Source organism: Mya arenaria, chromosome 13, assembly GCF_026914265.1.
Source record: "Mya arenaria isolate MELC-2E11 chromosome 13, ASM2691426v1".
NCBI classification, from domain to species: domain Eukaryota; kingdom Metazoa; phylum Mollusca; class Bivalvia; order Myida; family Myidae; genus Mya; species Mya arenaria.
In genome coordinates this window covers 33420261-33436216 of record NC_069134.1, presented here as the reverse complement: position 1 = coordinate 33436216, position 15956 = coordinate 33420261, and the positions used below count along the sequence as shown (strand labels likewise).

Sequence of the window (15956 nt, the reverse complement as noted above, 5' to 3'; positions counted from 1 at the left end):
TAAAGCCCGAGTACAATTAAAGTCTACTTAAGCGATCTCCTTAGTACTGAGCATTCAATCGACCGTGCCGCAAATTTTCCAGTTTCCGCCATTTATCCCTTCCTAGTCTGAACTTTTTTTACAGTCAAAGACTGCCAGACAATCAGAGCGGTTAATCGATCAATAACTTAAAAAATAACATGACTGACAGCTCCTGGCTCCATGTAAATAACTGGGGAACTAGACAAGCAACAATAATGGATTCACAATTGTCTTATCTTGTGTCTGATATTTTCTGTACATCACTGCTGCAGGCCCAGGTATGTACATTTCTCTGATATGTGGAAAGCCCTGGGCCCATACTGTTGGAAAGCCCTGGGCCCTTACCGTTGGACATGTTCTAAAACTGGGCCTGGCCTGGACCGGCCTTGGCCTGCTGACTCAGCATTTGACAGGCCAGGCCACACCAGATTTTATACATAATGAGAGTACAAGCTCTGAGTATACTAAAACACAATGATATACCTTTCTTTAGAAATTAAACTGCATCAATTGGAACCATTTTTGAAGGACATAATTCTGGTAAAGGGGAGATAACCCAAGATGTATTCAGGGCAGGGTTATGGTTCTTGTGAACTGCACTTCCTCTCACTGCTATCAATCTATATTTGAAGATGCATTTTAATCCCCTTAGCATTTTCCAAGGTATTGCTTGAACAAGCACCAATTATGAAAAAAATAAATCAGGGGAGGCAATTTCATCAATATGCACCGTTGGATTATGGTTCTTGTGTACTTCACTTCATCTCATTGCCATCTATCTGTAGACCAAGTTTCATTTCAATATCATCAGTAGTTTTACCACTGTATTCCAGTAATATACATAAATACACTGATATTCCAATGAAATACCACATAATACCAGTGGAATACAAATGCATTTCAGTGGTAAACATAATAAAACTCTTAGTCCACTCGGCACTGGTAACCAATAATCAGTAGTGGTATGCCACTGGTCAAATTTATTTCAGTTGTATACCAATGGATTTCCAGTGGACTGGATTAAGAAAATCAAAATAATAAATGAAATTAAATCAGGTTGTGCTAAATGTAAGATAAGATATAAGGGTTTGTTTGAATTCTGGTTACATTATTCATACATGCTATTCTGTGGGTCGATGGGGGACACAGTAGGCCCCTTGGTCTTAGGGATGTACTCTGTTGATAGGCAAAGGGCGGCTGGCCCTTTTGAAGCTTGTGGGAAATATGCATTTTAAGGTTCCAAGATTGCATTTAAACAAAGCTTTTTTAGTTGTTAATGCACCAGTCAGACAATTGTAACCACGCCCCCCCCCCCATCAGCCCCACCCCCGGGCTGGGGTACACCAAGGATTGAGAGGGGATGTTTTTACCTTTCTTGTTCATCAACTTCATGTACAGACATCGTGATTTGTGGCTGTAGAAATATTCTTAACAAGGTGTTGAAAAACAAAAGATTTTTTCATGACCCCAAACAACTTAAGTTCTAAAATATTTTTTGAATTGGTTAAGAAATAGTTTTCTCATACAACTTCTGTTTTAGTGACCATGCTGTACATATATAACTGATAGGCATTCATAGTCGTTTATATGATTTTTAAGCTTCACAATTGACTTACATTTTGTTTAAGCAAATGTCTTGAGTCTGGTTTGCCATGACGTCAATGTACCAAACAGTAGTTTTTAATCTCCACTATTAGACAGCGTGAAAATGTAACACATGATAGCTGGTATAAGATCATTAATCTATGTGATTTCTATCCTCTAGAGCAATTCAAAGTCCATTAGTTGTCCTCATCACTGACAAAATTTGCACACACAACTGAATAACAACAATAAGCCAATATTTTGAAATGAACCGGAAGTACACTTTGCAGACGATAATGGATAAAGCTTTTAATTATTGAGTCGGTCATTTGACCACGATGGCAAACTGGTGAGTTTTCACCTATCACTTGTAGACTATTGTTGAACTAAATTGGTTTTGACTCCTTACTAAATGTACAATATTATTCAATGACAATATCAAGTGACTGTAATTTCTGGAAAGAGCATGTCAATCATCAGTTTAGATTTTCTTTTAACTAATTTAATTTCTTATAATTAAAAATTATGATTTTTTTTACAAAAAAAACATAAGCACTTATTGCAATTTCGCCTTATCGCTTTGAAATATTTGGTTTTACTTGTGTAATACTTTCATATGATCGGAAAAGAGACAATTTAAAGAAGTCGCGAAAATATGTGACATTTTAGAATTTATGATTTGTGACTGCATTCATTTAATGTTCTTGGGTGATTGAGTGAAGAAATCATGTGTTACTCATAATTGTTTATGATATTCGCTGAAATAATTGTCCATTTTAGACTCAATGGAGACAAGTAATACACAACCAGTTATACAGTTACTCAATTAAAGTGAGGATGTCAACTTTCCCCGTTACCGGTACGCCTGACCTCTGATCACTTTGACACCGTACAGACACCCCACCCACCAACATGTCCTGTACAATTTCTGCAGGTGCTCACTTGTTTACGACACTAGGGTTATTGGTAAGGATTTAATTAAGATAATTTTAAAATGTATGAAGTTTTTTCTTGTCGTGAAAGCGTCATAGTGGATTTCAATGCAATCAAACATATATTTGACAGAAGTCAGTTGAGCTGTTAATACAAAGTCGTACATTTATTGTTTTTCCATGGAGGACCCATTTCTCTCAAACATAGCCATTTTACTACGAGAACAATGCCCCTTAACTGTCATAAGACTAGAGAACTTGACAATAGATTGCAAATAATTTACTTTTACTTTGAGGCTTAAGTGAATCGCCCTGTACCTACAATTAATACAAGCGATTTTTGTTTCAACTGCAAAGTAAAACTTCACAACTTAAAATCTCATCAATTCTATAATCCTCTAGGGTTAAAATAATTTACAATTGGCCTTATTTAAAGAAAGAAGACTTTATTTTGAACTTGCTTCTTATCATTAAAATCTAAATTCAATGTCATATGTTTTTCAGGGAAAACAGACTTAAAATAGAGGAAGACAACTGACATTTGAGAAAGAAAAGGAGAAAATGGGCGATATATATTACTGCACTGCAGTATAGAATCAAATCATCTACCAACTCCATGTTAGTTGCTGTGGGCATCAACATTGATACAGATGCAATTTTGGAAACTGTTCAAAAATATGAGTTACACTATCTTAACTAAAGAAGAAGTGAAAAACTGTTCCTGTATTATAAGTGAAGGACTGGTTTACACTAACTAGATGCTAAAAAGGTTTGGCAAGTTGCTGTGATTAAATAAATTACTAACTTACACATCAACCCTAAAGAAGAAGAACCATCATCATCTACAATGATTACATCATTTTGCAATGTGTACAAATGTATATACTCACAACAGTGTTATGTGTCATAAAAAGTGGAAGTGTTATAAATGGATGACTTCCTGATTCTAATGATTAGTCTTGTTTTATTGTAACTTCTTAAAAAATTATAAAATTTAATGAATTAGTATTATAAATTAATGTGTGTTCAATTGCATTACTTAGTTTTTTAATATCAAATGTTTTTGTTCTTTAAGTTTTTGTTCTGTAATGCTGTTGATTAAGCTGACCTGGGAAGTAAATATGTTGTAACATGTAATATGGATATTGTTTCAAATTAATGTCACAGATTCTAGTGGTATTCCACTAAAACTTTACCGCTGGTATTCCATTGGTATCGTAGTATACCAGCGGTAAACTTTTAGTGGAATACCACCAAAATTTACCGCTGGTATTTCAGTGGAATTCCACTGGAATGCCAGCGGTAAACTTTTAGTGGAATACCACAAAAATTTACTGCTGGTATTTTAGTGGAGTTCCAGTGGAATACCAGTGGTAAATTTTGGTGGTATTCCATTAAAAGTTTACCACTGGTATTCCAGTGGAATTTCACTGAAATACCAGCGGTAAACTTTTAGTGGAATACCACCAAAATTTACTGCTGGTATACCACTGAAATACCATTGGTATACCACCAGAATTCTGGTATTCCAGTGGTATTCCTCTGACATTTTTACTGGGGATATATACTGCTGGACAGACGGACTAAGCGACAACTATATAATATAAAAATATGTCAAGCAGTGTAAGAATTCGGGCTTGTACACCCAAAAGTCTAATTTCAATGAATGTCAAATGAGCTCATATATGACAAAAGTTATGGGTTTAAATTTGTTTAACAACACCCCGATTAAAAGGCTCACTTTAATATGATATATTCCACAACTGTTTGCCTTTGAGAATGTCAGGAAGAAAATTAACTGACATCACATTAAAGCACGACTTCCGTCAAAACTCAGGGACATTGTAACTCATTCTTATATTGTGACAGTCTGTAAGATACTTCCATGATGGCATTCGTAAATCTCTGATGACATCCACTTAACAACGTATTGCTTTCAATTTACACAAACACACTGGTGTAATCAAGCAGAGAGCTAAAACGGCAGGACCACTTGAAGGTAACTGTCACAACTCACTTAAATATCGCCTGACCAGGGATGCTGCCATGACAGCTGAGAGAGGAAATATGCATGGTCAGTGAGAGATATTGGACAGATGCATTATAGAAATAAAAGTGCTTTTTATTTTCGGAGATGGAGTCTGCGTCTATCATAATCTCATTTGGATAATAGATTGCCCTGTTCCCCTCCATCATGGACAGTCACTTTAGTGATTTTTGTGTTTAAAATTAACCGATACATCTTTCAGCGTGATGGCAGTATTTTTCAAATTCGATGTGGCATTATTTTTTCAAATTTGCCAACATTTATTATGTTAAATCAGCAATAAACTGTTAATAATTTTAACCAGAGATGTTGTGCCAATATCATACGAGACCAGATATAATTTTGAACACATAGTTGGTTAATATTTGTGAATACGCATAACTATCAGATTGAAGTAGTCACCCGGCTGCGCCAGGCCTATCTACTTTTCATTCAGATTGATAAATGCATATAATCAAACACTACCATATACAATTATTTGCATTAAATGTAAAATGATAATTTTCAAAATTTAAAAAATGTTAATTAAAGATAATTTTTTCATAAGTTTTGAAAGTTTTTGAATCCATGCAGTTACTTTGTTCCACTAGTAAATTTAAGAAATTAAATGGCTGCCTAATTTTTATATAAATGTATCACAGTTTTTGTTTTATAATTTTAATATATTTTAATATTCAAAAACAGCATTTTAATTTCACAAACATTTTTGATATTTCAGAATTATATCAAAGGACATTCAACTAATTTACCGATGCCATTTTAAATAAATACTATCAAACAATATATCAAAAATTGAAAACACAGAAAATTAAACTACCATATATTACACACCAAAATTTGGTCATATAGAAATAATGCAGAAATTCAGAAAACAAAAAAATTAAATCAACGAATATTTTTTTACAATAACATGTACGTTATAAATGACATGTATTAAATAAGCAATTTACATGTTATTAACCTTGTTAATTTATTACAATTATAAAACCTTAATTTCAGAAAGTTAAAAAAATAATTATACCTTAAAAGTTACCAAAAATAACTTACCACCGAGACAATAAATCCTGTCTGAATTTCTAATTATATAATACAGTCAGCTTTTGTTAGATTAATGAGTTAATTATAAATAGAAACTTTATTAAGCCTTAATAGAGTTGTATTTATATCAAGTACACATTTTGTATAAAATATGTTAAAAGAAAGCAAATATTTTATTCAAGAATTATAAGATTTCTAATCAAGTACTAAAAGAGTGGGCATTGAAAAAAATCCCCACTTTTACTTGAACAGAGGAATAGTAATTAACACTTTCATAATAATGCAGCGTTAATTATAATATTTCAGAAGCTCCGACAGATTTTTGGCACCAAAACATGAAAGAAATAATAGAACAGATTCTTACAGCTGGGCGCACTAATGGTGAAGGAATCTGTCACACTGATGTTAAAGCGATTGAAGCTAACAAGATGTTAATGCACCTATTGATGTTCTTATTTTTGACAGAAGGCTTCACATTATTATTCAAGATTACCTGATAATTGGGTAAAATTATCACTCCAGTCTCATTAACTGTATATATCTTTACATTTATGTAAACTATTTTCGTTTCTTTACATGATGTATCTCAAAATATAACAGGTTCTCAGGATTTTAACGAATATCTATTTTGTGTGCACTAGTTTTTTTTTGAGAAGCCAGCTCAATTAAAATTTGAAAGTCTTCAAAGGCGACTCAAATACCGGGCGCGCGGCCACTATTAGGAACCATCCAGTGGCAGCCTCCATTCCCCATTATTACAAGACATCAAAGGACGACTCAAATCCCCACTATTAGGAACCATCCAGGGGCGAACTCAAATCGCCACCGTTTGAAGCCGTTCCAGGGGGACTCAAACCCCCACTATTTAGGAACCATCCAGGGGCGAACTCAAATCGCCACCATTTGAAGCCATTCCAGGGTGACTCAAATCCCCAGTTTTAGGAACCATTCCTGGTGCAAGGCAAAACATTGCTTATAGCATATAATACTATAATATAAGTGACTAATGTTGAACAATCATGACAAGACATTATTATGGCCTTCTCACTGTGCCAATGTCATGTATACACTATAAAGCAGCAGCTTCCACATAAGGACACAAGAGAGTTGAATTATTCAACATTAATTTCAATTACAATACTCCAAAGTAGACACACATTGTATCTTGAATCAATACCAGGCCCAGCTATTGTTACATTCTGGTACAAAGAAAATAATGGGTGCTTATTCATCCAATTGTCAGAGATTTCTCTCGGCCTAGCCTACCAAAAACCAAGGAAGTTCTTTGACAGAATTTCTTCCAATTCTAAGAGTTTTAAGAACAAATATCTCACATCACCACAGTCATGGAGACTGAGCTATAGTATTTTTCTGCTGCTTAATAATTATTAATTTAAAGAAAACCTATACAATTTGAAAATACCTAGATTTTCATAAGAATCAAGGATGAGATGCCAAAAGCCCATTGAAACTCAAATTTTTAATTTAACAGTTCAACCTATTACTTTTCTTTCCAAAGAAAATAAGATCAATTATGGTGCATAATTATGGCTGACCCTATTTATAAGTATTGGAGCGTTTCTTAAATATTATCTTGAATCGTCGGTAGGCACCCGACATTTCGCAATAACGGATTATGATCATTAATAACACATTTTTAACACAAATTATCATTTTACTTTTCATATAAGCCATTATAACATGTTTATAACGTCATTTGTTGAGTGAAAAAATCATATCACTCAGGTGTGGCGCCTGAAGGCCTGCACATGAATTTCTAAATCGGTAAATTTAACAAGTCTAAAAATGCATTTAAAGCTGAAGGGCTAGGAGGTCTATGCTTCAGGTAAGGATATTTACCAGTCTTTCTTTTCAACATTTTTTTCTATTCAAAGATATAGTAGAAAAAACATCTAAGCACACCCTGCATTAAACAAAATCGCAGGGGAGAATGCCCCTGCCCCTGCATGAACCCTCCCCAAGCAAACTGTGCCTGCACATTTTCTGGTCTAGCTTACTTACTAAACGCTCTTTTATGAATTGTTGTCCATTACAGTTCATTCATCGACTATGAAATTTGTCTGACTATCCAAAACTAAGGATCATCTCATTCTCTTTAACTTTAAGCACACATACACAAGAACATGATGAAGCAAAGCCCTATATATATCTAGAATCATTGACTTTTCGCGGCATTGAGAATTGGGTTTGTCCTTACACGGCCTCAAGGTCAAGGTTGTGCACTTGGAAAACAGCTCTTGCAAGGCCTCAATAAAACAGCCATTGTCTGATATCATACTGCTAATGTTTCACACATACTGCTAATGTTTCACACATACTGCTAATGTTTCACACATACTGCTAATGTTTCACACATACTGCAAATACAGACAGTTTGAGGGGTGAATGCGAAAAGGTTCTAAGTGACATTAAATAAGGAAGAAGATAGAACCTTTTCACTTTCACCCCTCGTGTTAAACATAGACTTACACTGTTATGACATTGACTCATACTCAGCTATTACCTTATACTGCTATTACCTAATACTGCTATAACATAGACTTATACTGCTATAACATAGACTAATACTGCTATAACATAGACTTATACTGCTATAACATAGACTTATACTGCTATTACATAGACTTATACTGCTATAACATAGACTTATACTGCTATTACATAGACTTATACTGCTATAACATAGACTTATACTGCTATAACATAGACTTATACTGCTATAACATAGACTTACACTGCTATAACATAGACTTATACTGCTATAACATAGACTTATACTGCTATAACATAGACTTATACTGCTATAACATAGACTTACACTGCTATAACACAGACTTATACTGCTATAACATAGTCTTACACTGCTATAACATAGACTTACACTGCTATAACATAGACTTATACTGCTATAACATAGACTTGTACTGCTATAACATAGACTTATACTGCTATAACATAGACTTATACTGCTATAACATAGACTTATACTGCTATAACACAGACTTATACTGCTATAACACAGACTTGTACTGCTATTACATAGACTTATACTGCTATAACATAGACTTATACTGCTATAACATATACTTATACTGCTATAACATAGACTTGTACTGCTATAACATAGACTTATACTGCTATAACATAGACTTGTACTGCTATAACATAGATTTATACTGCTATAACATAGACTTATACTGTTATGACATTGATTTATACTGCTATAACATAGACTTATACTGTTATGACATAGATTTATACTGCTATAACATAGACTTGTACTGCTATAACATAGATTTATACTGCTATAACATAGACTTATACTGTTATGACATTGACTCATACTCAGCTATTAACTTATACTGCTATTACTGCTATTATATTGACTAATACTGCTATTATATTGACTAATACTGCTATAACATAGACTTATACTGCTATAACATAGACTTATACTGCTATAACATAGACTTATACTGTTATGACATTGACTCATACTCAGCTATTAACTTATACTGCTATTACTGCTATTATATTGACTAATACTGCTATTATATTGACTAATACTGCTATTATATTGACTAATACTGCTATTATATTGAAACTTCTTCTGCTCTCACATTGACAGCAATTAGAGCAAACTCCAACTTAGCCTTCTGATAAATCAGTGCTTTTGAAATAAACTACTTGTTCATCTTATTTCTGGATTTAGGGTACAAATGGTTGAAGCTTGTCAGCTACAAGATTTATCTAGACAACACAGGAGATGCTTTTTTACCATGGAGCAAATGTATTTGTTTGCTGACAAAACAATGTCTAGAAGAGTTCTCCAGACCTGTTTCTGCACTTAACAAATTGACAATTTAAAAGATTTTCTGCATTTCACATAATAAACTGTATGGAGTGTTTTGATCTTATCTCCATCTTTATTCAATAATTATGCAGTACTGATCCGAAGCCTAGATTTTTGTTGGCAAGATGTTCAAATAGGACACGCATGTCCACCTGTGCTCTCATCAAAAAGGTTGCATACATGTTTTGTAAGATCCCCAAATAAGTATGTCTTCAAAAGACCAAAATTATAATGACAATAGCCCACGGTGCCCTTTCATTAAGAATCCTAGGAGCAGTGTTTTGTACTTCGGAGTGATTTTGTACAGTTTAATACAAAATCCTATCCAAGGATTCTAGACTAAATGCCCCCCTGGTAGAGGAGTGATGAGATACAATTTGTACCAATTGAAAAACAGGACTTACAAATGAGCTACATTTGTAATTGAATACTTCATGTCTAAATTGACATGACATGACTCACCTAACCTACAATGGATACGTCACAACTCTGTCCAGTGTCATATCAGACTCACCTAAAGTACAACGGATGTAATGTCACAACTCTGTCCAGTGTCATATCAGACTCACCTAAAGTACAACGGATGTAATGTCACAACTCTGTCCAGTGTCATATCAGACTCACCTAGACTACAACGGATGTAATGTCACAACTCTGTCCAGTGTCATATCAGACTCACCTAGACTACAACGGATGTAATGTCACAACTCTGTCCAGTGTCATATCAGACTCACCTAAAGTACAACGGATGTAATGTCACAACTCTGTCCAGCGTCATATCAGACTCACCTAGACAACAATGGATGTAATGTCACAACTCTGTCCAGCGTCATATCAGACTCACCTAAACCACAATGGATCTAATGTCACAACTCTGTCCAGCGTCATATCAGACTCACCTAAAGTACAACAGATGTAATGTCACAACTCTGTCCAGTTTCATATCAGACTCACCTAAAGTACAACGGATGTAATGTCACAACTCGGTCCAGTTTCATATCAGACTCACCCAAACTTCAACAGATGTAATGTCACAACTCTGTCCAGTGTCATATCAGACTCACCCAAACTTCAATGGATGTAATGTCACAACTCTGTCCAGTGTCATATCAGACTCACCCAAACTACAACGGATGTAATGTCACAACTCTGTCCAGTTTCATATCAGACTCACCCAAACTACAACGGATGTAATGTCACAACTCTGTCCAGTTTCATATCAGACTCACCCAAACTACAACGGATGTAATGTCACAACTCTGTCCAGTTTCATATCAGACTCACCCAAACTACAACGGATGTAATGTCACAACTCTGTCCAGTGTCATATCAGACTCACCTAAACTACAACGGATGTAATGTCACAACTCTGTCCAGTGTCATATCAGACTCACCCAAACTACAACGGATGTAATGTCACAACTCTGTCCAGTGTCATATCAGATTCGCCTGAACTACAATGGATGTAATGTCACAACTCTGTCCAGTGTCATATCAGACTCGCCTAAACTACAATGGATGTAATGTCACAACTCTGTCCAGCGTCATATCAGACTCACCTAAACTACAACGGATGTAATGTCACAACTCTGTCCAGCTTGAGATACTCATCAACAGCACTTGTCACTGTCCCCAGACCTCTGAAAATAGAAAACAGGCATGTTAAACATCGAATGACAATAAATAAATTGAATCTTCCTTAAAGTTTGAAAAAAAAACTATGAAATTAGTGTCAGGAAGGATTGGTCTGGGAGGATTTCAAGGAAAGTACTCCCATGCAGATTATTATTGGATACAATTTTTTTTTAATCTAATGCATTATTTTATATATATATGTCTGACCTTTCATGATTCTATTTGAAAGAATTTCCACCTTAAAACACACCCACACTTTTTAAGGAGTAAAAATGCTTTCGAAGTCATCAAGGGAAAATTGCTGCTTTTTATGTTTTGTATTTCCCTAGAACACCACCCACTTCAAATAACTCAACCATCATAACAACTATTAATCTTTTTAAATTGATGTTTAGATTCTTATAAATAAAATGGGAAGAAACAAAAAACTTCACGATCATAAAACGATGTCATAAAACAATTATTAAGCATTGCCAAGTTGTAGTTTTGTTATTTGCCTCTGAAGTCGGTGATAATAAATTCCGGTTATTAAAAATCATTTATTGCTAATAGTTAAAAGATATAAGAATTTATACTTAAATATCATATAAAGAATAACTTGATCTCTCATCATCATTGACAACCTTAAATGTTTACCATTAGCGGTAATAACCTTATAATATGTATGTCATTAGTTTAATTGTATTTCATTTCATTTACAACCATCAGAAACAATTTCAATTCACATTAGTATGTAATATTCCATGATATTCTACAAGAACAAGTTTCGATTTTGAAATCGATGCTTCATCATAATGACCTCTCCAATTTTTGGCGATTTTGTCCGATTTTCAATCCACAAATTTTTGGTAACAACTTTTGATACTTAAAAAGTATAAGGTAGACGTTGTTTTGTAATTCCTTAGAACCCAACCTAATTTAATGCTACCACAAAAATGCTCCTTTAAAATGGATGTACTTTCTAAAAGCAGTTCATAAACAAAACCTCAAGAAAAAAAACAAGCTCTCCCACAAAAAAACATGTGTCTCCTATTGTTCCGAACTCCAGTATATTTATATTCTCCAAATATTTGCCTAGTATATTTATTCAGGTTGGTGCCCAATTGAACATTACAGTGGGATCGTGAAGAAAAGATAAACATGTTAATTGTTTGCATGTCAATCGAGAGAAGGCTTGAACACAGGACGCTGAAGGATTTTTAAGATTAGTAATCCGGAATCATCAAAAGTGAAATCAAATCAGTGGCGATCCAAGAACATTTTTCGATGGGTTGAACTAGGGACTTTCCAGTTTCTAATGTTATTCAGTGCAGAATGTATTTCCAGTACACTGTATCATTCCACAGTGATACATTAACTAAGAATGCTTAAAATTCACTTAAAGCATTTATGCCTAGAAAGAAGAATTTTCCCAACATTGCCATCAATTCTGCAAGTCACGAAAAATGTCAAGGAAGCTGAAATCACAATGCTGCATGTTACCAAAAGTATGTCAAGGAAGCTGAAATCACCATGCCCCATGTCATCAAAAGTATGTCAAGGAAGCTAATATCACAACGCTGCATGTCATCAAAAGTATGTCAATGAAGCTAATTTCACAACGCTGCATGCTATCAAAAGTATGTCAATGAAACTGAAATCACAATGCCGCATGTCACCAAAAGTTTGTCAATGAACCTGAAATCACTAATATCACAACGCTGCATGTCATCAAAAGTATGTCAAGGAAGCTAATATCACAAAGCTGCATGTCATCAAAAGTATGTCAAGGAAGCTAATATCACAAAGCTGCATGTCATCAAAAGTATGTCAAGGAAGCTAATATCACAATGCTGCATGTCATCAAAAGTATGTCAAGGAAGCTAATATCACAAAGTTGCATGTCATCAAAAGTATGTCAAGGAAGCTAATATCACAACGCTGCATGTCATCAAAAGTATGTCAAGGAAGCTAATATCACAAAGCTGCATGTCATCAAAAGTATGTCAAGGCAGCTGAAATCAACATTCCGCATGTCACCAAAAGTATGTCAAGGAAGAACCCCCCCCCCCAATATTTTACTAGGTCAACAAGCATGTGTATGTTGCAGGTCACCAACATTATTTCTCAAAAAATGTATACACGTAAATTAACTGAATGCCACAAAAGGAATCCACTCATTAAAATGTGACCAATTCTTATGCCCAGACGAACAAAATGTGACTACAAATAACAATACAATGAAAGTCAGAAAAAAGTAATACGAAATAACATGCCATGTTGATGTATATGGACAAAATTGTTTTATTATAACATGACATGGTTTATGTATGCGGGCAAAATCATATTACATATGATGACATGGTTTATGTATGTTGGCAAAAGCGTATGAATAGCAGGAGTGAATATTCTACGAAAAAGCTTGTAATTCCACATAAAAGTCTTAGAGCCCCCATCACTTGCAGTGACCAGACCAATGTTGTTTTACCAAGCCTATCATACATCATACATCAAGAAATGTAAATATTTGGGAGATGTTGACCAGGATAAGACTTGCCCGGAACCTATCTGTTTGCATGGAATCAATGATAGTGTTTACTCAGACCCAAGAAGACACATCTTTATCAGGAAGAGCTGTCAATTTTAGGCATATTCTGATACAGAAAAAACATACACACAGCTGATACTGTCATAAATATTCTTTCAAGTCAGGCATTCCATATTTTTACTTCACATACACACATCATCATAGTTTTTTTTACGCAGACACATTCTTATTAACATTTTATTTTCTCAAGGTCACATTACATATATGATGTAACGGCATACGTAAAAAATATCTATACAAATCAATATAGAAAAGGGGCACAATTGGGGCCAAAGCTGCACCCCTAAAGTGAGCCCGACCTGACTTCAATACATAAGTGACTAACTAATTGAACTGCGTACTGAATGTGTCTCCTGTTTGCAGCAGCTGTCATTTCTCTAGTTAAAATCACCATGACCTTGATCTTTGACCCCAAAGTCAATATGGGTCATGTACAGACAATCACCTATGTAATCACTAACTTTGAAGACTCTACAAGTCATTCACATGTTGCTGACAGGAACGAAAAATGTGATGCTGAAAATGACGCCACAACTGACGAGGACGTTGACATGACATTGGACAATAAGCCTAATCCTTTAGTGTCTACCAAATCACCTTTCTGTCTTCTCTGCAAGACACAAATATGCGTTTGTCACTCAGCTTTGTCCAGGAGTCTATCCTTTTAAACAGAATTAAGCATCCAGAACTGAAAAAACACTACCTTCAGCATTTGGAACTTCTCGGCCATTTTCCATTGAAAACAACATTGGATGTAGCTGCCGGTACATCAGTTAAATTAGTTCGAAAGTTTTTAAATAATAATTTTTATAAATTGAAATGTTTTAAAATGCTCAATTGAAATTACTACGTGACCTACTTGCACCGTAGTTAAATGTAAAGAATTCTGACACTGTAAACCTTCCATATACACCTTGGTTGTTTTCAATGAAAAATGGCCAAGAAGTTCTAATTATTTCTGAACGCCTACTAAATTTCTTTTTTTAGATGGGCACAGCTTTATTGGTGTTTACAAAGCTTGAAGAGTGGGTAAAATACTGCTGGTTTCCCCAACAATTCACACTATACCACTGACTGTATCATTGGGAGGAAAAGAGTGATTATAATGTTGTAACAATTCCACAATTAACCAAGTCCACCAAGAGTCAAGAGTCTTCTCTTCTTTCATGTAAGTGTATTTTAGAATACAACCTACATTTTTAGCCAATGAAATTGCAGACAGGCATAAATTAAGTGCTAGACTTAATAATGAAGATTTTCAACTTTCGGGTGTTTAAAAGCCCACCTACTGTCACGATGCACACAATACACACCTCCCTGTGTCAGATTTTGCGTCAACAATGTATCAGCCAATGAGATTGTATTCTTAGTCAGATGACCTGAAGAAATAATCTTAATGGTTAAGAATGGGCTCATTCGGTATGCTCACTCCGACATTCTTAATCAATAAGAATTTACCAACTATTACATAGTCCAGAGAGTAAATGATGTAAATTTAAAGCTGCACTGTGAGAGTACAGCTTTAAGTCATCGTTTTATTACCGCTATCACAAATTTTGTTGTTGGCATCAGTCAGGTTTTTAAAATCAAATCTTGATGGCAAAATTAATAACAAATCTTCTGAAAATAAACTCCTGAGCAGGTGCAGACACTAAAATAAAAGAACTTAATTCTGATCAAAGATACCACAGTGCAATAGATCAATAACTTAATTATTAAAAGTGCGAAACTTGAGAGCTGTTGCGATTTTTATTAAAATATCTGTCTGAAGTTTTCCACATGCAAAGATTATATCGCTTTATTTCTGTCTGACAACCATTTCTGATCTTAGCAATAAATATATCTGCCCAGCACTAATTGTGGCTTGTTAATTTATCGTTAAAATATCATCCTTTAATATCCATCAGAAACTGGAATTTAACATTCAACATTTAGCACTTAACATGTGTCTCCAGAAATTGATTACGATATCTGGAAAACATCAGGAAGAAAAACTTTAACACCTCATACATTAAGCTCTTTGGTATTTTAGAAAGTAATAATGTTGAAATTTTCTTAAAAAATTAATAATAACGAATGTTGTTGTTTTTTCAGATTTTACATTTAGTGTTCAAAATTATTTTTGTCTAATGTGATTGCAGTTTTTTCCAAATGTTTTATATTTATTTTGTTAAATTCACATTAATTGCTCAATATGGCTTAAACCTCTGTAAGATGACTGTTTTAAACAGTTTCATT

General features: G+C 34.4%; 1 protein-coding gene across 8 annotated transcripts in view; it reads right to left on the bottom strand.

Annotated features, from left to right (window-relative positions):
- The window catches only part of LOC128213654 (neuronal calcium sensor 2-like), a 92727-nt gene that overhangs the window by 20816 nt on the left and 55955 nt on the right, over window positions 1-15956 (bottom strand). For 7 of the 8 annotated variants that reach the window (XM_052919648.1, XM_052919647.1, XM_052919651.1 and 4 more), the window contains exon 2: window positions 11056-11136. The gene's annotated coding sequence lies outside the window, so the exon portion shown is untranslated. Of the gene's footprint in view, window positions 1-10835; window positions 10874-11055; window positions 11137-15956 lie in introns of those variants that run through there. The other variant, XM_052919653.1, reaches the window with a different exon arrangement.